Source organism: Urtica dioica, chromosome 11, assembly GCF_054948205.1.
Source record: "Urtica dioica subsp. dioica isolate 48M chromosome 11, U.dioica_male_clone48M_v1_H2, whole genome shotgun sequence".
Lineage (NCBI taxonomy): Eukaryota > Viridiplantae > Streptophyta > Magnoliopsida > Rosales > Urticaceae > Urtica > Urtica dioica.
The window spans coordinates 1,180,479-1,202,082 of record NC_142766.1 but is presented as its reverse complement, the minus strand read 5'-3'; the positions used below and the strand labels follow the sequence as shown (position 1 = coordinate 1,202,082).

The window sequence follows — 21,604 nt, the reverse complement described above, 5'->3', positions numbered from 1 at the left end:
GTTGACGGATTTTCTCCTCCATCTCAAGGATGCGGTCGTCCAGGCTGTCCTGAAGTGGAGGTGGCGAGGGAGTGTGACTCCCGTCGTTGAGAGACTCCTTGTCGCCTTGTGCTCGGGAGCGCAAGAAGTATTTCTTCACCGCGGTTGCGTTTTCGGGGTTGTTCACGCCCTCAGAACGAACGGGTGGTTGACCACTCATGTCTTTCTCGAGTCAAGAAGAAAGGGGTCGAGCTGGAGAAGGGATTTCGGGCTGTGTAAGTCGGGAAGTCCCCTCCTTCTAGCGCCAAAATATTGTCGCACGAAAAAGAACAACAATTAGATACCTCGGGCGGTTCGATCCAAGGCCAGACCAAGTGACCGCGCCCGGGCAAAAGGTGGGAGCTCGTAGACCGAGCTGCACCCTCCAGACCCTGAGGTGTGTTTTGGGGGATGTGACCGTGCCAAAGGTTGGCTGCCTACGTACCCTTTAGTCGGGATCAGGTCAGAACGTAGTTCAATTTGTGTATTGAGTTTTATCTTGGGCTCGGAGGCTTGAGAATCCAAGGCTCTAGAGTAGGACCCGGCTCGTAGCTTCTAGTGAAGACTTTAGAGGGGTCGCTTGCCTCGTAGCTCGGAGTTCTAGCGCAATGGCCAAGAAACTGGAGAGCAGCGTGGGCTGCAGAAGCTCGGGTCGCAGAAAAGGAGCGCGCTCCCTCTCGTGGAGGGGGTCCTTGTATTTCTGAGCCGAGGGAGGAGGAGCGCGCGCTCTTGGAATGTCACAAGAGCACGGGAGATGAGAGAATTATCGAGAGAGAGAGAAGTAGAGATGTGTTGGAATGAACAAGGATGATTTTTCCTTCCCCAAGGGGGGGAGGGGTATTTATAGTATTTGCAGGAGGCCTTTGGCCGGCCCCTCAAGGCCCACTGGGTGGCCGGGAGCGGGGCGCGCGAGGCATGACGCCCGGACGGGCACATGGCGCGCGTGTCGTGACGCCTGGCCGGGCGCGGGGTGCATGGAGAAGCAGGAGCGGCCGGCCGAGGCAGCAGGGCGCTCGGCCGGGGCAGCAGGTGGGCCGGGCGGCCGTGAGCGCAGACGCGCGTGGGCACTCGCGCGGGCCGGGCGGACGGGAGCGCGGGCACGCGATGGCCAGAGGGCCGGGGCGCGAGGAGCGCGCGCTGGCCGGAGGGCCAAGGCGCGGGGAGCGCACGCGGGCCGGAGGGCCGGGGCGCGGGAAACGCACGTGGGCCGGAGGGCCGGGGCGCGAGGAGCGGACGCTGGCCGGAGGGCCGGGGCACGAGAAGCGCACGCGGGCCGGAGTCGTGAGGGCGCGCGCAGCCGACTGCGTAATGCGCAGGGCGCGCGTGGCCCTAGGCGCACAGCCAGGGGCATGAGACGCGCACGACCGGCGGCGCAGGGCGCGCACGGGCCGGCGGCGCAGGGCGCGCACGGGCCGGCGGCGTCGGGCACGCGCAGGCCGGAGGAGAGAATGTAGAGAAAATGTCTTCTAGGAAATTCTCTTTAGAGAAAGTTGTGTCCTTTCCCCCTCAAGTGAGGGGGGTATTTATAGATGTGGGGAAGGCCATGGGCCGACCTTCTTCGAAGCCCACAGACGGGCAAGGCCCGGGAAGGAGCGGGGCACGCATGGCTGGCAGGGCGTGGGGCGCGCGTGACCGGCAGGGCGCGGCCGCGCATGGCCGGCAGGGCGCGGCCGCGCATGGCCGGCAGGGCGCGGGGCGCGCATGGCCGGCAGAGCGCGGGGCGCACGTGCCCGATAAGGTGCGGGGCGCGCATGGCCGGCAGGGCGCGGGCGCGCATGGCCGGCATGGCGCGGGCGCGCATGGCCGGCAGGGCGCAGGCGCTCATGGCCGGCAGGGCACGGGGCGCGCATGGCCGTCAGGGCGCGGGGCACGCATGGGCCGAGGCGGCCAGGGCCCGTTGGGTGATCCGGCCGGCGATGCCCGGCCGGCCTCGAATTGTTTTTAGATTTCCGGTTTGCTGAAAACGACCGACAACAATAAGGATAACATGCATATTTCTCACGCGACGCGCTTGCGCGACTCCACGTGTCACGTGCCGAGAGGTAGCGAAACATCAACGAATCGGATCCGCGCATCGGACCTCCGACCCTCGCGCGACGCTCTCGCACGATTCCACGCCTCGCACGCCGATAGGCAGCGGGGCGTCGATGGATTGCGTCCGCGCACCGGACCGTCAATCTCGGCAGTCAAAACCCAAAACATGACACGGGTACCAACAGGTACCACGCTCAATGGGAACTGCGTCTACAACCAGCCCATCCCGATGCATAATACGCACACCGATAGGTAGCGTACTCGCCGGGAGATGGGCGCGACGGCCGCCCAGCTCGCACATGCCGATAGGCAGCGAGTCGTGAATGGGTGGCAGGAAGTCGCACCCGCCGGACGAAACTGGTCTAGCCACGTCCGTGGGAAACTTTGCCGCCAGGTGTGGCAGTAAGCCGTGCAAACCGGTCACGCTAGATATAGTAAGCCGGGTTCGTAAGACACGCATTAAACGAATTGCGCGAATCGATTACGCTAAGCATAGTAAGTTGAGAAAATAAGACGCAATTGCGCGAATCGATTACGCTAAGCATAGTAAGTCGAGAAAATAAGACGCATAATACGAAGGTAAACGGTATCGCATAAAGCACCTCAACAAAGAGAATATGAAAGTACAGAAAATGTCGAATGAAAGACAAACATAACAAATATCCGAAAGAAAACATAAAGCGAGCGCTAAACAAGTGCGCGGAAGACAAAATAAAATTGGCTATTCCGAGCCGAAGTCAATCTGCTCCTCATCATCCTCGTGGCGAGGGGCGCCGGACCCACCAATGGTTTCTCCGTCAAACTGGCGGTTCATCGACTGGGCGGCCTCCGCGGGGACCTGAGGGCGCAAATCATCCTCCAGCAGCTCGTCATCCAAAGGAGGGAACATGGCGTTGAAAAAGGAAAAGGTGGTCCCGCGAGACGCGTTCTCCTTGCGGTCGCGTCTCGGACCCGTATGGCCGTCTCGTATTGAGCCACCTCCAACGCGAGATCCCAGTCGTCCTCCAAGTTCGTCTTGGATCGCACGGCGTCGTCCTTCTCCTCGACGAGGGTCTGCACCTCCGCCCGCAAAGTGTCCTTCTCCCTCTCGGTCTTGACCCCGGAGATCTCGCTCGCCGACAGTCGAGCGTGGACGATGTTCAACTCCTCGTCCCGGCTCGAAAGCACCGCCTGGAGTTTCTTCGTCTCCCCTAAGAAGGTGTCGGCCACCTGCTCCACCTTCTCCCGAGATGCCTGCTCTGCCATGCGAAGTGATTTCTCGGCCGCCGACTCCTCGCGAGCTCGCTTGAGCTCCTCCTCGAGTGCTTGAAACTCTCGGGCGGTGCGGACCCCCGCAAGAGCGGCAGCATGGGCCGCCGCCGTGCTCTCCTTGTCTTTCTCCATGATCTGCATGCGCCACAGCAGGTCCCGGAGAATGCGGTCACTTCGCTCCTGGCGTGCGAGCATCTGTGGGAACAGGTGGTACACGCTGGGTCGGAACAAGCATAATGATTACACATAAGACGTCCAAACGAGTCATACCTTGCGGGCATCGCCGATCCCGTTTTGGAAGTGCTCAAGGTCGCTCGTCGTCAGCAGACCCTTGAAATCCCGCAGAGAGGTTTCAAGGATCCCCCGGGAGCACTGGTCCCTCAGCTCAGCCGCCTGCGCAAGGAGCATCGATTCCATGCTATCCGGCACCGCTGATGTGTGGGCACGCTTATGGCCGGAAGGTGATCCGAAGGAGGTCGACAACAACGGTCGCTTGTTGGAGGAGATCGCCTCGTTCCTCGCCCGCGACGGCGACCCCCGGTGGCGAGCCTCAGCTTGGGGATGAGCCGCGGTCGTAGCCTCGACGATAGGTGCCGCCCTCGGCACGTGTGTGCGCGGTCGATGTCGTCAGGTCATGGTATCTGAAAAAGAGAAAGAGACGACAATAAGTTAGAGCGCAAACGATAAGCATAATACGACGAAAAGCGTGATAACGCGAAAGCATATGTACGGCTAGTACCCCCACGTCGGGGGGAGGGGCAGACGAACCCCCCGCCTCTGATTCGGGATCCTCCATAACCTCCACACCGAGACCCGGACACGGAGGAGCGTCATCGCCGGACGCGAACCACCCAGTCCTCGCCATTAGGTTTGGGGATTCGAAGAGTGATCCTTGCCGCCTCGACTCCGGGACCGCCCTAATCGCCGCGTCAAGCTCGGAGCCCTCGATATCACCCATGGGTGGAAAGTCGACCGCGGGGCCGAAGGAGAGAGGCGCGATCCCGAAAGCTGACTCGGACACCCATACCCAAGGGCATTTGTGCTTCGAGTTAACCTTGGTGATGATAGCGAGGCGCTTTCGATGTGACGCTAGGTAGGAGCCCGGCTTCCCAGGCACCCCTCGTACCATCATAAGGTCCTGAATATCGTCAGCGGTGACGGCCCTCTTCCTCGCTCGATAGAGCATCATGTGGCACACCGCCACCAGTCGATAAAAGGATGGGGACATCTACGAAGCATGTACCCCTAATCGAACCAGCAGCTCTTGGATAACCGGCTGGAAGGGCAGCCTTAGTCCTCCGCGAAGACTCGCCTCGTGAACCGCGGCGTACCCCTTTCGAGGGCGGGTCGGAAGATCGTCGGGCAACGGTTTGAGGATCGACACATGCTCCGGGATGCTGTAACGTTTCCTCAGGCTCATGAAGCTGACAATCGAAATCAAGCTCGGGATGTCGACACCCGAGCAGTCAAGGTCGCCCCGTACGACCGATTCTCCAATCGGGAAGGCTAAGGCCCGCGTTTCCACCCGCGCGGTGGAAGAAAGTGTCCTCACCACAGGTGTTACGTGACGGCTCGACGAGTCGCCCGAGCGCTCGGCGTCTGGAGCATTGCTCGGGCAGGGGGTGATCCCCTCACGGCCGCCCACTCGAGCCGGGCAGCTCCCCTCGACCCCGGCAGGGTTGCCCAAGCACGCGACCGACTGCCGGTCGGCCGGGTCGCCGCCGCCAGGCCGGCCCGGCCCGTGGTCGGTCGCGCTCCCTCCTGTGTGTGCGTCCAGCCCATGGACCCAGCCCATCTCTTGGCTGGGTGGCTCCTCCACACGCGGGCCCGGCCCAGGCGGCCCCCGGCCTTCGGGGCGCGCATCCGGCCCGTCAGCTCGGCCCAGCTCTCGGCCAGCTGGGTCTCCGGCCCGTGAGCCCTGCCCAAGCGCGTCCGGCCCAACGGCCCGGCCCAGCTCCCAGCCGGCTGGGCCCTCCTCGTGCGCACCCGGCCCCTGGCCAGTTGGGCCTTCCTCGCGCGCGCCAGCCCCGCCCGATTCCTGGCCAGCTGGGTCCTCCCTACACAGGACCGGCCCAATGGGGCCTAGGGTTTGCCCAAGGGCTGGGCAGGTGGCCGCCCCTGGCCGGTGCCACCTGGCCGGGCCTCCTCCTGCCCGGCGTCGGCCCCTCCCTGGGCGGTGTCGCCCGACGCCGGCGATCCTCCAGCGGCGCGCGTCATCGCCGGCGCGGCCAGGCCCGGGGGGCCCTCCTCCTGGGCACGATCTGCAGGCCGCCCGACGGTCTCACCCAGGCAGGCGAGGACCTCCCCCGCGTCGGGACCGGCATAGAAGGCGCCGGAACCGGCCGGCGCACCCATCTCGGCGCCGACGTCACCAAGCGCGACTGCCCCGGGACCGCTCGCTCCGCCCGGGCAGTCTTCCTCGCCGGCACGCCTGGTGGGCGTCTAGTCGGCCCCGCCCTGTCGGGTGGGGGCTTCCTCGGGGCTGGGGTTGACCCAGATCACGCCGCCCCCGGACGAGGCGTCCTCCCCGGCGTCGTCCTCATCCGGCACGTCTCGTCCAGCGCCGACCGCTCCAGGCACGGCTGCCTCCGGCACGCGCACGCCACCCAGGCCACCAGTGGGCAGCGGGGCGTCGTTCCCCGGCCTGGGTGGGTCCTGCCCGACGTCTCCAGCGCCACCCCGAGCCCTGGCGCCTCCTCCGGCGCGCGCACTGTCCCCGGCGTCCCCCTGCGGGCGCTGGCTGTCTCCGGCGCGCGTGCCCTCTCCCTCGTCGGCCAGCCACGCTTCAACCAAAGTAAGGTCTTCACCGGCCATCGCAACGGTGCTGCTCGTACGCAATGAGTGTGGTGCGTTAGGAATGTTTGGGGGAGATGAGAATTGGGTCCAAAGATTTTCCAAATCCACGTGTTGATTCCCGAGCAAGTGAAACAGGTCGTATTCGATGACCCCACACCCCGGTAGGAAGTCAATGGGGTCCATGGGCGCGAATAACGAGACGAAAAAGTTGACCGAGCAAAAAGAAAAGTAATAATTAAAAGCGTCAGAACGTACCTCTTGGCGACTGGCTACTTCGATGGGCCAACGACAGTAAGGACTTTGAGTTTACCACGCGAGTTACACTCGATGATAAACTCGGGGGGGCTAATGTTACCGGTCCATCCCGGCCCGGTAGGACGATGACAGCCGCGATAGTGATCGCCCCGGGACTTTCCCGGTGCACGGCCGCCTCAGAGCCGGCCCTCGCCTCCACGGCCGCCTCAGAGCCGGCCCTCGTCTCCACGGCCGCCTCAGAGTCGGCCCTCATCTCCACGGCCGCCTAAGAGCCGTCCCTCATCTCCACGGCCGGCTCAGAGACGGCCCTCGTCTCCACGGCCGGCTCAGAGCCGGCCCTCGTCTCCACGGCCGGCTCAGAGCCGGCCCTCGTCTCCACGGCCTCCTCAGAGCCGGCCCTCGTCTCCACGGCCGCCTCAGAGCCGGCCCTCCTCTCCACTGCCGCCTCAGAGCCGGCCCTCCTCTCCACGGCCGCCTCAGAGCCGGCCCTCCTCTCCACGGCCGCCTCAGAGCCGGCCCTCGCCTCCACGGCCGCCTCAGAGCCGGCCCTTGTCTCCACCTCCGGCTCAGAGCCGGCCCTCGCCTCCACAGCCGCCTCAGAGCCGGCCCTCCTCTCCATGTCGACTCAGAGCCGGCCCTCACCTCCATGGCCGCCTCAGAGCCGGCCCTCGTCTCCACGGCCGGCTCAGAGCCGGCCCTCGCCTCCACGGCTGGCTCAGAGCCGGCCCTCGCCTCCACGGCCGCCTCTGAGCCGGCCCTCGTCTCCACGGCCGGCTCAGAGCCGGCCCTCGCCTCCACGGCCGCCTCAGAGCCGGCCCTCGTCTCCACGGCCGGCTCAGAGCCGGTCCTCACCTCCACGGCCGCCTTAGAGTCGGCCCTCCTCTCCATGGCCGGCTCAGAGCCGGCCCTCGCCTCCACGGCCGCCTCAGAGCCGGCCCTCGTCTCCACGGCCGGCTCAGAGCCGGCCCTCGCTTCCACGGCCGCCTCAGAGCCGGCCCTCGCCTCCACGGCCGCCTCAGAGCCGGCCCTCGGCCAAGGGGACGCCCAAAACGCCCCTTGGTCGCCTATAAATGTCGGGGTCCCTCCCCTGGTCCAGGTAATCCATTCTTGAGTACTGAAACGCTGTCAAACTCATACCTCGCTCGTTTCTCTCAAGTCTCGGCCTCTAAACACCTAACTTTCGACAATCTACCTCAACCCTACTAATGTTGAGCGTCGGAGAGGTAAACAGAGGCAACCCCTCTGTTTCCCCTTTGTAGTTCATCGTTACCTTCTCTTCCAGGATGAACGACGGACGAAGCAAACACCAATCACAGCTAAGGAAAGACTTGGGATACCGAGTCCGACACGCTCAAGCCCGAACGCGACCACTTGGTCCGGCGTTGGGTCGAACCGTTTGGGGTTTCTAAATAGTTGTCCGAAAAACAGCGACAACACCTGGTGTCTGCGAATGCTGTGGGATCCGTGACGCTGTCTTTTGAAGACTGCACTTTAAACTTGAATAATGTTTATTTTGTTCCTACCTTTGGGAAAAACTTAATATTCGTTGCTCGTCTTCTTGAGCAAGATTATTGTTTGAAGTTCATTAAGAATGGAATTCGTATTTCATTTCGTGATAATTCTTTTGTCACTGATGCATGTATGAAGAATGCTCTTTTCTACATCTATCCCACTTGACCTTCTCTTTTAGACACCGATTGTAAGGACGAGCTTTTGCGTCACTCGTATTTGGAAATATGGAAATAATTAACGAGCTTTCCATAGTTACAACTAAATTCTTGAGTGAGTATGGTCCAATGGATTTATCGAATTAATTTTAAATATGTTAAGGTTATGAGAAATCTCGGAATAAATAAGGAAATTATCGAGTTTATCTCGATTAATAAATTAATTCCGAGGAAATATCCCGGAAATTAATTTAAGAAATAAATTCTCAAGAACGAGAATTAATTATGAGAAACCTTAAATATATTTTAATTAATCGAGAACGAACGAGAAAATTCTCGGTTCGAATCATATAATTATAATCCGTTCGGTTATGGATTTCATTAAATAATTATATGAAGAGGACTTGGTTGTAATAATTTTTAAGGGACCCATTTGAAAGAAAACAAGGAAAATAGGTTGGTTTGTAATTAAAAGGATAAAGTTAAGCTTGCCACGTCATCTAGACTAGAATCTTCTTCAAAGTGATATATATATATATATATATATATATATATATATATATATATATATATCACTTGATCGGCCAAACCACACCAGCCCACGCGAGAAAAAAAAAGAAAGGAAAAGAAAAGAGAAAGAAGAAGAGAGGACCGGAGAGAGAGAGAGTCGAGAGAGTGAGAGAGAGGAAGAGAGGAAGAGAGCGAGACGAGGGTGAGCTCGCGAAGGGGACGGTCGGCCGACAGCAAGTCACCGAGACCGAGACTCGCCACTGGACGCGCGCGCAGGCTAAGAAGGAGCGAGCGCCGCCGCGAGCACGGCGAGGACGGAGAAGGTAACCTCAATTTCAAATTTCTCATCCTCTACTGCTCGGATTTGAGAAGAAATTATAGGGCTAGGGTTGAGAATTTGGGGGTTTCTGTTGGGTTGTCTTAGCTTGATTCAGTGATGATTTCTCAAGCTTGAGTTGAGCTCTGTTTCGGTGATTGCCTCTCATTCGTGTGGTTGTCCTGATTGTTATGGTTTGATTGTTTATGATGATGTTGTTGCCCGGCCGGGTGATTGAGCTTGGTGTGGGTTTGTTATTGATTTTTGGTGACGTGATTCTGAGTTTGGTTACTTGTCATTGAGTCTGAGTTTTGAATATGGAGCTTGTCCGTGTGGCTGGTTGATTGTGGAATTGGCCGTGTGTATAAACCCAGAAATTGAGAATTGTTAGTTTTGAGTTGTGATGTTGAAATTATAGATTTGGCTTTGTTCGGATTTGTAAATGGTCGTTAAGTTGGTCTTGTTGTGAGTTGGTTGTCGAGAGTCTCGACTCGACTCGTGCTAGTTACTAATCTTTAATTAATATGTTATTATGTTTTATAGTCAAGTTTTGAAATAAGTCGTAAAGAAAAATAAGGTATTATGTTATATTATTATTATTCTCGTTGATTATTCAATTAATTACTTAATATACTTATTTAATTATGTATTAAAAACCGAGTTCGACTATAAGCTCGACTCTTTTAAATCGGAAAAGAATATCAACGAGAAATGTTTTATTTACATACAAAAATAAAAATAAAAGAAAGGTTCGACTACGAACCAAGGGTTCGATTATTTCGTAAATGTTTTATTAAATCGAACCCAAAATTATTTACGATATGGTTAGACATTTAAAATAGATGATTTAGTTTATTTTAAATGAAAATGTTTTATTTATTTATGTTCTCAAATGTTATAACTTGTCAATAAAAAGAGGCAAGTCAAAAATATTTTCTAAAATACATTTGAGAAATGTTGTTTTGAGTTATTTTCGTATAACTTACGTACGCTATAGATTTTTTAGTAAGAGTTTCTTATACGTTCTTTTCTCTTTGAGTTCGACCGTCGGGAACCTATTCTAAGCAGTGGGCTTTGCCCAGTCAGAAGAATAGGTGGTCGAATAGCATAGAACGTTCCTTAGCTTAGATTAGAAAAGCGATGTCAAGGCCTTATTTTTAGGCGTCGATTCTTTTCTGTATCTATGTTTTGTCTTGTTGTATTCTCTGTTTCTCGTGTTTGAGACGCTCTGAGTAGCATGACTAGGAGGACGTTTTGAATACATTCTGTTGTCGCAGTTTTTCGGACAACGATTTAGGAGTCGCAGACGGTCAGACCCAAGGCCGGACCAAGTGGTCTCGTCTCGACTCGAGCGTGTCGGACTTGGTATCCCAAGTCGTCCCTTAGCTGTGGGTGAAGCTCACCTCGTCTTGATACCTGAAAAGCAAACAAGAGATCGTGAACTACAAAGGGGAAACAGGGGGGGTGCCCCTGTTTACCTCTCCGACGCTCAACATTAGTGGGATTGAGGTGGAGTATAGAGGTTTTAGGGGTGTTTAGAGGCCAAAGCTTGAGAGAAACGAGCGAGGTACGAGTTCGGCAGCGTTTCAGTACTCAAGAATGGATTACCTGGACCAAGGGGGGTGCCTTGGTATTTATAGGCAGCCAAGGGGTGGTTTGAAGACCCCTTGGCCGAGTGAGAATGCTTGGGTCGGCATTGGAGGAGGCTGGGTCGGCCAATGTCCGAGTGAACATGGTGGTGAGGTTCACTCGGCCATTGGCCGAGTGAAGGTCTTGGGCCGGCTGAGGTTCACTCGGCCAATGGCCGAGTGAACTGCTGAGGCAGCAGGGAGGTTCACTCGGCCATTGGCCGAGTGAACTGCTAGAAGGTTCACTCGGCCAATGGCCGAGTGAACTGTCTTGGCGGCTGAAGGGTTCACTCGGCCATTGGCCGAGTGAACTGCTGGAAGGTTCACTCGGCCAATGGCCGAGTGAACTGCCTTGGTGGCTGAGGGGTTCACTCGGCCATTGGCCGAGTGAACTGTCCAATGGCCGAGTGAGCCTTTGACCCAGCCAATGGCCGGGTGAGCCATTGACTCGGCCCGTGGCTGGGTTTTGACTTGGCCATTGGTTTGGGCCGGCTCCTGGTTGAGTCGGGGTTTCGCCGCCCAAGATCTCGTACCAGCCATGTGGGTCGAAGAGATGACCTTGTTCCCGTTGGCCCTAGACGGGCCAACAACATTAGCCCCCCGAGTTTCCGGTCGAGCGTAGATCGAGTGGAAACTCAAAATCTACGCTTTTATGCGGACGCGAGATGAATGCTCTCAGGTTTGCATCATGAGGAATGGCCTTCGCGCGTCGCGAGGGACGACTTTTTGTTTCGGGTTGATCGTGCGTGGCTCATTTTCTCGATCTACCAATGAGGGCGTGATCGATTAGCACGGCTTTGTTGTTTTGTGCGCGTCTTGTTTTCTCGATTTGCCAACGAAGGCATAATCGATTTGCACGTCTTTTTTGTGTAGTGCGCGTCTTACTTTTCTCGACTTGCCAACGAAGGCATAATCGATTTGCACGTCTTTTTTGTGTAGTGCGCGTCTTACTTTTCTCGACTTGCCAACGAAGGCTTAATCGATTTGCACGTCTTTTTTGTTTTGTGCGCGTCTTGTTTTCTCGATTTGCCAACGAAGGCATAATCGATTTGCGCGTCTTCGTTGTGTTGTGCGCGTCTTACCTTTCTCGACTTGCCAACGAAGGCATAATCGATTTGCACGTCTTTTTTGTTTTGTGCGCGTCTTGTTTTCTCAATTTGCCAACGAAGGCATAATCGATTTGCACGTCTTTTTTGTGTAGTGCGCGTCTTACTTTTCTCGACTTGCCAACGAAGGCATAATCGATTTGCGCGTCTTTGTCGTATTGTGCGCGTCTTACTTTTCTCGACTTGCCAACGAAGGCATAATCGATTTGCGCGTCTTTTTTGTGTTGGGACGCAGACCTTGAACCCATTTGTAACTCGTTGCCTATCGGCCGACGAGCCGGGCGGCGAGCGCGATGCCACATTTGTGTGGCGAGGTTTCCCGTGGACGCTGGCTTGACCAGATACGCCCTGGCGGACGCAAGCCTTGAACCCATTTGTAACTCGTTGCCTATCAGCCGACGAGCTGGGCGGCGAGCGCGATGCCACATTTGTGTGGCGAGGTTTCCCGTGGACGCTGGCTCGACCAGATACGCCCTGGCGGACGCAAGCCTTGAACCCATTTGTAACTCGTTGCCTATCGGCCGACGAGCTGGGCGGCGAGCGCGATGCCACATTTGTGTGGCGAGGTTTCCCGTGGACGCTGGCTCGACCAGATACGCCCTGGCGGACGCCTTGAACCCATTTGTAACTCGTTGCCTTTCGGCCGACGAGCTGGGCGGCGAGCGCGATGCCACATTTGTGTGGCGAGGTTTCCCGTGGACGCTGGCTTGACCAGATACGTCCTGGCGGACGCAAGCCTTGAACCCATTTGTAACTCGTTGCCTATCGGCCGACGAGCTGGGCGGCGAGCGCGATGCCACATTTGTGTGGCGAGGTTTCCCGTGGACGCTGGCTTGACCAGATACGCCCTGGCGGACGCAAGCCTTGAACCCATTTGTAACTCGTTGCCTTTCGGCCGACGAGCTGGGCGGCGAGCGCGGTCTCGAGACTCAACTCGAGGGCTCATGTAGAGCCTGCACGAGGAATAGTTAGTTGACTTGTGGACTTGGGACTCAACTCGAGGGCTCTTGTAGAGTCTGCACGAGGAGTTTTGTGAAGAGTCGGCGCGAGGAGTATCGGTCGACGCACGAACTCGTAGCTCGACTCGAGGAATGAATTCATCTCGAGGAGACATGCGAAGAGTCTCTCTTATTTTTATTTTTTGAGTTGTTGTTGAATTGTTTTTTGATTGAGCGTTTTGATTGAGCGTTGGTCCCTGTTAGCCCCCCGAGTTTCTTGCGTTTGTGAGACAAAGGTTGAGAAACTCTCGCGTTAGAGGTATACAATAGCATTTTTTTCATGTGTGAAATAACTCTTTATTGCAATAAGGGGGTCATTACAGCTTGTCATGGCACTTGGCCTTTTTTGAAAAAAGGAAATTACACTTTTGAAATGAAAGTGACCACGAAGCCGATCGAGTTCGGGCGTGAATGTCGAAGTCGCGACCATCATGGCTTGCTAGTAGACGCGACGAATTCCCTGAGATTCCCAACTCGAATTAGGGAATCAATTCGCTTCTTGAGCTGCTTGCATTCGACCGTCGCGTGCCCGTGATCTTTGTGGTATTCGCAGAACCGACTTCGATCTCGCTTCGCGGGGTCCTTTGTGAGTGGAGCGGGGCTTCCCAGCTCATCGCGGCGTAAGCGCAGGATCCGGTCGGGCGCTGTGTTGAGCGGGACGAAGGATCGCTTCGGGGCTGGAGAAGGGTGGTCGTTAGGGACTTGACCTTTCCGGCGCCTTTTCCTTCGTGACTCGGGACCAACGGCCGGCATCACAAGCGTGGCTGCGCGCTCTTGATCGAGTGCTCGATCAATGTTGGGTGGTTGCTGCCCCAAGATGATCGCGGTCTCGCGTCGGGCGTTGAGCTTTTCTCTCAAGTTGAACTCGGGATCCTTTCTTTGAGAGTTGAGGCGGTCTCTCAAGTCTCCGGAGGCCGTCCCTATCACCCTTGTTAAGGGCGCATCACTCAGGCGACGCCTTTGGCGGAGGCCGAGACCATCGACGTCGTCACCCTCACAAGGGTTTTGGACGCGGATGGTGAGCTTGGAGCGTCCCTTTCGGGACCTCGAGGTCGAGCGTCCTCGGGCATTGTGCGAGCTTTGACGCCTTGACGTGGTCGCCCGAGGGTGTCCCCTCGAGGGCGTGTGTGCGTGCTCACCAGAAAGTTGACGTTTTGACGCGGCCGCCCGAGGGTGTCCCCTTGGAGGCGTGCGCGCGTGTCCACTTTCGTGAATAGCGTGGTCGAGGTTGGTCTCATGGTTGATGTCATCGACATTGTTGGAGTCGAGGAGGTCGGTGATGAGCGCGCCGGTGACGCCGGGGCGGTCTAGGAGCTCGGCAAGCCTTCGAGCCGTGTCCTCTCGGACTGCGGCCTCGGGGTCATTCGCCAGGTCTCGGGGCTGGCTCTCGTTATCACGAGGTTGCCCTTCGAGACGGCGCACGGAGCTTTGGAGGTCGCGCCTCGAGCTAGTCGCTCGGGCGCCCACGGAGGTGGCGGGGCTACGACTCATCTCTCGAGAGTCGTAGGAGTGAGAAGAAAACTGGTAGAGGGGATGTGTTGCCAAGGTCGAGAGATCCCCTCCTTCTAGCGCCAAAATGTTGTCGCAGTTTTTCGGACAACGATTTAGGAGTCGCAGACGGTCAGACCCAAGGCCGGACCAAGTGGTCTCGTCTCGACTCGAGCGTGTCGGACTTGGTATCCCAAGTCGTCCCTTAGCTGTGGGTGAAGCTCACCTCGTCTTGATACCTGAAAAGCAAACAAGAGATCGTGAACTACAAAGGGGAAACAGGGGGGGTGCCCCTGTTTACCTCTCCGACGCTCAACATTAGTGGGATTGAGGTGGAGTATAGAGGTTTTAGGGGTGTTTAGAGGCCAAAGCTTGAGAGAAACGAGCGAGGTACGAGTTCGGCAGCGTTTCAGTACTCAAGAATGGATTACCTGGACCAAGGGGGGTGCCTTGGTATTTATAGGCAGCCAAGGGGTGGTTTGAAGACCCCTTGGCCGAGTGAGAATGCTTGGGTCGGCATTGGAGGAGGCTGGGTCGGCCAATGGCCGAGTGAACATGGTGGTGAGGTTCACTCGGCCATTGGCCGAGTGAAGGTCTTGGGCCGGCTGATGTTCACTCGGCCAATGGCCGAGTGAACTGCTGAGGCAGCAGGGAGGTTCACTCGGCCATTGGCCGAGTGAACTGCTGGAAGGTTCACTCGGCCAATGGCCGAGTGAACTGTCTTGGCGGCTGAAGGGTTCACTCGGCCATTGGCCGAGTGAACTGCTGGAAGGTTCACTCGGCCAATGGCCGAGTGAACTGCCTTGGTGGCTGAGGGTTTCACTCGGCCATTGGCCGAGTGAACTGTCCAATGGCCGAGTGAGCCTTTGACCCAGCCAATGGCCGGGTGAGCCATTAACTCGGCCCGTGGCTGGGTTTTGACTTGGCCATTGGTTTGGGCCGGCTCCTGGTTGAGTCGGGGTTTCGCCGCCCAAGATCTCGTACCAGCCATGTGGGTCGAAGAGATGACCTTGTTCCCGTTGGCCCTAGACGGGCCAACAACACATTCCTTATGAGTTTTCTTTCCATTAGAAGTATGTACGTTAGTGTATCGAGGGATGAGATACTAAGTACGCTCGACGTTCGATCTTTCTCTTCCATAGATAAGTCCAGATTGCTATAAGGATTAGCAACGATCAGAAAGAGCTTACGTGGACTGGGTTACGTGAAGTTAAGAAGAACCCTTTTGTTTGGAAGAGAAGATTTCAGGATTCGTGAGAATCGTTATCCAGGTAAGTGGATTATAGGCACCTACAATATCAAGAAATATTATATATATCCTTATATATACATATATTGTACGTGCATCTTTTATATCCTTTCTAGTAAGCAAGAGTAAGATAAGCCAAATGAAAAATCACTATCAAGATTAAGGGCTTTAAGCCACTAACGAATTGGGAAACAGAATTAGTCCGTCTAACAAAAATGGCTAGAGGTAACTAGGAACCCGAGCCTTTGATATGTGTTTAGTTAGTTTCCCCCAAGAGATCCAGTCCTAGTGAACTGGGTTATGAGAGACTGAAGTTAAGACTCGTATTCAAAAGCGAGGATATTATGATAGGATCTTTGGGAGTCGCATCCCAAGATCTTATAAGTCATGAGTTAATAAGTGAAAAGAATATATGGAAGATCGGGATTAAACCCGAACCAAGCAGTCTCTCATGTTAAGTTAATTAAAGAGAAAACACATAATGGTACCGCCTCCAACATATACCCCTTGTTAGCAGGTACCTATTATGCTTCGTGCTGGTACCACACGGGGATTAGGTAGGAGACTGTGCACCCTCCTGTCTGGCGCCAATAAGACATGTGTCGTGCGGATATCATTAAGGGATCCCAAGCAGGAAATGTATTGTATGATGGGAATTGCCGGGACCTAAGCTGACATATTCTCAAGTAAGAGGAGTTACATGGACCTAAGCTGGTAATTCCATAGATTATGATGAAAGTATGTAATGATGTGAATCACCGGGACCTAAGATGGTGAATTCTTAAGTAAGAGGAATCTCTCGGGACCTAAGCTGAGTGATTCCTAAGTAAGATGAATCTATCGGGACCTAAGCCGATTGATTCTTAAGTAAGATGAATCTATCGAGACCTAAGCCGATTGATTCTTATGAAAGGTGGATTTATCGGGACCTAAGCCGATACTTCCGCAAGTTATGATAAGATATGAATTGCATGTTATGTATTTCTTATGTGTTATGTGCACGATGCATTAGTTATATAGATATCCGCTTACTGAGTCTTTCGACTCACAGTTATTATCTTGATATTGTACATAAAGGCGAAGCTAAGGAAGATTAAGCAGAGCATCAGCAAAACCCGGTAAGTAAGTAGGCGTGTGTATGTACGGCTGCCGACCTGTGGCTAAGTCAAGGGCGAATTGGTCTGTTTTGTTTTTAAAAGACGAGTCTTTTGTTTGTAAAGTTTTAGATAGTATGTTTTAAGAAAAATGAAAAATTCGCCCATATTTTTGAGACGCTTATGTAAATATTTTAAAAGTTTTTCTAGAAAATGTTTTCCGGAAGCGCTTCCACCAAATTTTTTATGAATTTTATTTATGTTAAGTAAGATACGGAAGATCTCTGTCGCGGCTCGCGGGCGAGCTAAGGCTCGCGGATCGTGACACCGAAATAGATACTGATCTAGTTAGGGAGCCAAAGAGGATCGAACTATCTGAATCCTCCGATCTAATAAAATCGACATACCTCTGGCACTTAAGACTTGGTCATATGTGTCTAGACAGGATTAAGAGACTTGTGAAGGACGGTCCACTCCAAGCCTCTGCAATAGGTTCACTACCTACTTATGAATCTTGCATAGAAGGAAAAATGACTAAGCGACCTTTCTCCGATAAGGGTCGAAGAGCCACTGAGTTGCTGGAACTAATACACTCTGATGTGTATGGTCCGCTCAGTCAACAGGCACGTGGTGGATACGAATACTTCGTTACCTTCACCGATGATTACTCAAGATATGGTTTTGTCTATTTGCTCAAATACAAATCCGAGACCTTTAACGTATTTAAGGTCTTTAGGGCTTTAGTGGAAAAGCAAACTGGCAAAGTGATCAAAACCCTTCGATCCGATCGAGGTGGTGAGTATATGTCTGGAGAGTTCGATGACTTTCTTAAAGAAGAGGGTATCGCTTCTCAGCTTACCGCACCTGGCACACCTCAACAAAACGGAGTGTCAGAGAGAAGAAACCGAACTCTTATGGAGATGGTTAGATCAATGATGAGTTACTCATCACTCCCTCTTTCCTTTTGGGGATATGCCCTAGAAACAGCCGCTTACATTCTGAACCAAGTTCCATCTAAAATGGTTCCTGGTACTCCTTATGAAATATGGACTGGCGGTAAAGTAAATCTGGGCCACATCCGAATTTGGGGTTGCCCTACACACGTGCTGTGGCAAAAGACTAGCAAGTTGGCTAGTAGGTCAGAATTGTGTTTGTTCGTTGGATATCCAAAGGAAAACAAAGGTTTTACTTTCTATAGTCCCGAGGACGATAAGACTTTCGTTAGCACGAATGCTCGTTTCCTTGCGGAGGACTTTATGAAGGATGCAAAACCTAGAAGCAAAATTGTGCTTGAAGAAAAGTTGGGTGAGGAAGCTTCTACCTCATCTGTAAGAACTGTTCTTACCCCAACTGAAACACAACCTAACTCATCAGAATCTCGTCAAGTAGTACTTCGACGTAGTGGGAGGGCTACTCAAAAGCCTGACAGGTACATGTCCTATGGAGCCATCTCCGACATGGATGACCCTGTTTCCTATAGCCAAGCGATGGCTTGTTCTGAATCAAACATTTGGCTTGACGCCATGAAAGTTGAAATGTACTCGATGTATGTCAACAAAGTCTGGAAACTTGTAGACCTTCCTGAAGGGATTAAACCCGTAGGGTGTAAGTGGATATACAAGAAGAAAAAGGGTCCGGATGGGAACGTCGAGACGTTCAAAGCACAACTTGTGGCTAAGGGTTATACCCAACAAGAACGGATTGACTATGAAGAAACATTCTCGCCAGTGGTGATGCTTAAATCCATCCGCATACTTCTATCCATAGCTGCAGCTCTCGACTATGAGATATGGCAAATGGATGTCAAGACGGCCTTTCTGAATGGCAATCTTGACGAGCGCATTTACATGGCTCAACCAGACGGTTTCGTGGAAGAAGGTCAAGAGACCAAGGTTTGTGAGTTGCTTAAGTCCATTTATGGATTAAAGCAAGCATCTAGGTCATGGAATATTAGATTCGATGAAACTGTAAAGATATGCATGAAGGTAAAGTTGTGTTTCTGGTACTATATGTCGATGATATATTACTCATAGGTAATGATGTGGGTAAGTTATCTGAGGTTAAGGTCTGGTTAGCAAAGCAATTCGATATGAAGGATCTAGGAGAAGCCGCGTACATTCTGGGAATCCAAATCTTTCGAGATCGGAAAAACTGGACCATGTCGCTCTCTCAAGGATCTTATATTGATAAGGTAATGGATCGCTTCTCGATGCAAGACTCCAAGAAGGGCCAAACACCCTTTAGGCATGGAATCTCACTCTCTAAGGACCAGTCTCCCAAGACTGCACAAGATATTGAAGACATGAGGAAAATTCCTTACGCCTCTACCGTAGGAAGCCTCATGTATGCTATGCTTTGCACTAGACCTGATATCTGTTTCACCGTTGGCGTAGTTAGCCGTTTCCAATCCAACCCTGGACCCGAGCACTGGATTGCTTTTAAGCATGTTCTTAAGTATCTTCGAAGAACTAGGAACTTGATGCTTACATACTCAGGTACTGACCTGACTATGACGGGATATACCGACTCCGATTTTCCAGCGGATAAGGATTCCAGGAAATCCACTTTGGGATCTGTGTTCATCCTTAATGGTGGAGCTGTTGTGTGGAGGAGTATTAAGCAATCTTGCATTGCTGACTCCACAATGGAAGCAGAATATATGGCTGCTTGTGAAGCATCCAAAGAGGCTGTATGGCTTAGAAAATTCCTTAAGTGTTTGGAAGTTGTTCCAAACGTTGACGAGCCCATGACCCTTTATTGTGATAATAGTGGGGCCGTTGCTAACTCAAAGGAACCTCGAAGCCATAAGCGCTCTAAACATATTGAGAGGAAATACCATTTGATTCGAGAGATCATGCAGCGCGGAGACGTGGAAGTGAAAAAGATCTCAATGGTAGACAACCTAGTAGATCCATTCACCAAGGCCCTTGCGAACAAGGTCTTCGACCAACATCGAGAGCGATTAGGCATGAAGGACTACACACATCTTCTTTGAGTCAAGTGGGAGTTTGTTGTCAATAGTGCCCACAAGAAGAGTTTTAGTCTTTATTTTGTACATTTGATGTAATAAAGTCTCACGAAGAAGAGCTTGTAATTGCTTATTCATTTAGAATTAATTCCTTTTTTACCCCCTGAACTCGTACCTCGATTACATTTCACCCCTGAACTCGAAAATGTTGCAAAACTCAACTCACAACTCAAACACGTGTTACAAAGTCCTACTTCCGTCAGTATTTGGACGTTAAGTTTAACTTTATGATGACGTGGCAAGATTTTAAACAGTATTAGAGTATTTTCTATTATTTTAAATACTTTTAATATTTAAATATTGTTATTAGATATATTAATTATTAAAAAAATAAATATTTCATTTCTTATCTCTCTCTCTTTTTCTGCTCTCCCTCTCTCTCTCTCTTGCAATAGTTACAGAAGCGTTACAGAATCAGACGACGTCGCTCTCTCCGCCGTACGACCGCGTTCCGACCACGCCGACGCCGTCGTCCTCCAGTCTTAGACTCACCAGAAGCGCAACCAAACAGAACCTTCAGTTCAAGCACTTGTGAATCTTTCACAAAATTCAGATTTGGTAGAAAAGATGATAGAGATTGAAATGATATAAGTATCCATGGAAATGATGTACAAGCCTGAATCGAGCATCAGGCAATTGTTGGTTATGCTTCTTGTGAATCTCACCCAATTGGACTCTGGAATTGCTTCCTTGCTTCAGGTCTGTTGTTATTTTACTGATTTATTCTTCTATATATATATATATATACACCACAAATTATCTGCTTAATTTTTGGTTGTTGCTGTGGGTCTGTGGGATAATTTTTAAATTTTTTATTTAGGAGAAAATTGGATGAGGAAATAGTAGTGTTAATACCGTTCAACAAATGGGGTTTCTGCTATTTTTTATTGATTTTTTTCTGATTTTTTTTATTTATCTATGGGCTGTATTGGTATTGATTGTCAACTTGCTCGTTGAGGAGAGGCTGTTACATTTCGTCTCTGACGGCGAGGTTGAGGAGAGCGAGAAGAGCAGACTCGTTGGACTCGGGCGAGTAATCTTCGGCAAGTCTGCGAGGTCTTCGTGAGCATTCGGATTTCGCGAGCGCCTTCGAGCTTCGATTCGTGGCCGTCGGATAGGACGAGGGAAAGCGCGCGATGAACGGCCGAGATCGACGACGACGTCGTTTCAGGCATGGAATCGGTGTCGGTGGATGTCATTTGTTGACCATATGAAGAAGAAGAAGACGAGCTGTAGCAGTATTCCATCGAATCGGGAACACCGTAGCTCATCAAATGAAAACAAGAAAAGCTATTGGCTTTAGTTTAATTCCGTTGAAGAAAAATCTGGGTTTCTGTTGGAATTGCAAGAGAGAGAGAGAGAGGGAGAGCAGAAAGAGAGAGAGAGAGAGAGAGAGAGAGAGAGAGAGGAGAGAGATAAGAAGTGAAATATTTAGTTTTTTAATAATCAATATAACTAATAACAATATTTAAATCTTAAAAATATTTAAAATAATAGAAAATACTCTAATACTGTTTAAAATCTTGCCACGTCATCATAAAGTTAAACTTAACGTCCAAATACTGACGGAAGTAGGACTTTGTAACACGTGTTTGAGTTGTGAGTTGAGTTTTGCAACATTTTCGAGTTCAGGGGGTGAAATGTAATCGAGGTACGAGTTCATGGGGGAAAAAGGAATTAATTCATTCATTTAATAAAAAGTTGAAACGTTCATTCATTCTTCCTTGTCTGTTTGAAGCTTTATGATAAAACCTTAGTCTTTAGTCCATAAACAAACATAACAACTTACGAAGAGACAAATGTAGATTCGCATGAACAAACTCTTCGTAGTTTGCTTAAAACGATATATTCGCAATCTAAAGGTCAAAGGACTATTGACCTCAGTACGATTGTTAGGAGAATCTATGATGTCTGGTTATGGGGCATTGAGAGTTGGAGACTCTATAGTTCTTCTAGGTATCTTCCGAAGGTACTGAATTGACTAGTGCACTTCTAGAGACAAAATAAGAACAAACCATTTAACCTCTTATGTCTCGAAGTCACTACGTATGAATTGCATCATGCTTACCTTAATCCTGAAATGAGACATGTCATTTCATAGCTTATGTATTCTCATTTGAGAAAGTCAGAGTTCGGACTAATTATGTGATTCCGAACAGGACCTAT

The 21,604-nt window shown here is 52.1% G+C and overlaps 1 long non-coding RNA gene across 1 annotated transcript; it reads left to right on the top strand.

The window, feature by feature from the left end:
• Window positions 1-8,605: 8,605 nt before the first annotated feature.
• LOC149380613 (uncharacterized) lies at window positions 8,606-20,843 on the top strand. Its single transcript, XR_016302000.1, has 4 exons — window positions 8,606-8,854; window positions 15,210-15,338; window positions 19,834-20,137; window positions 20,400-20,843. It is a non-coding gene; the product is annotated as an uncharacterized LOC149380613 (long non-coding RNA).
• The last annotated feature ends 761 nt before the right edge of the window (window positions 20,844-21,604 follow it).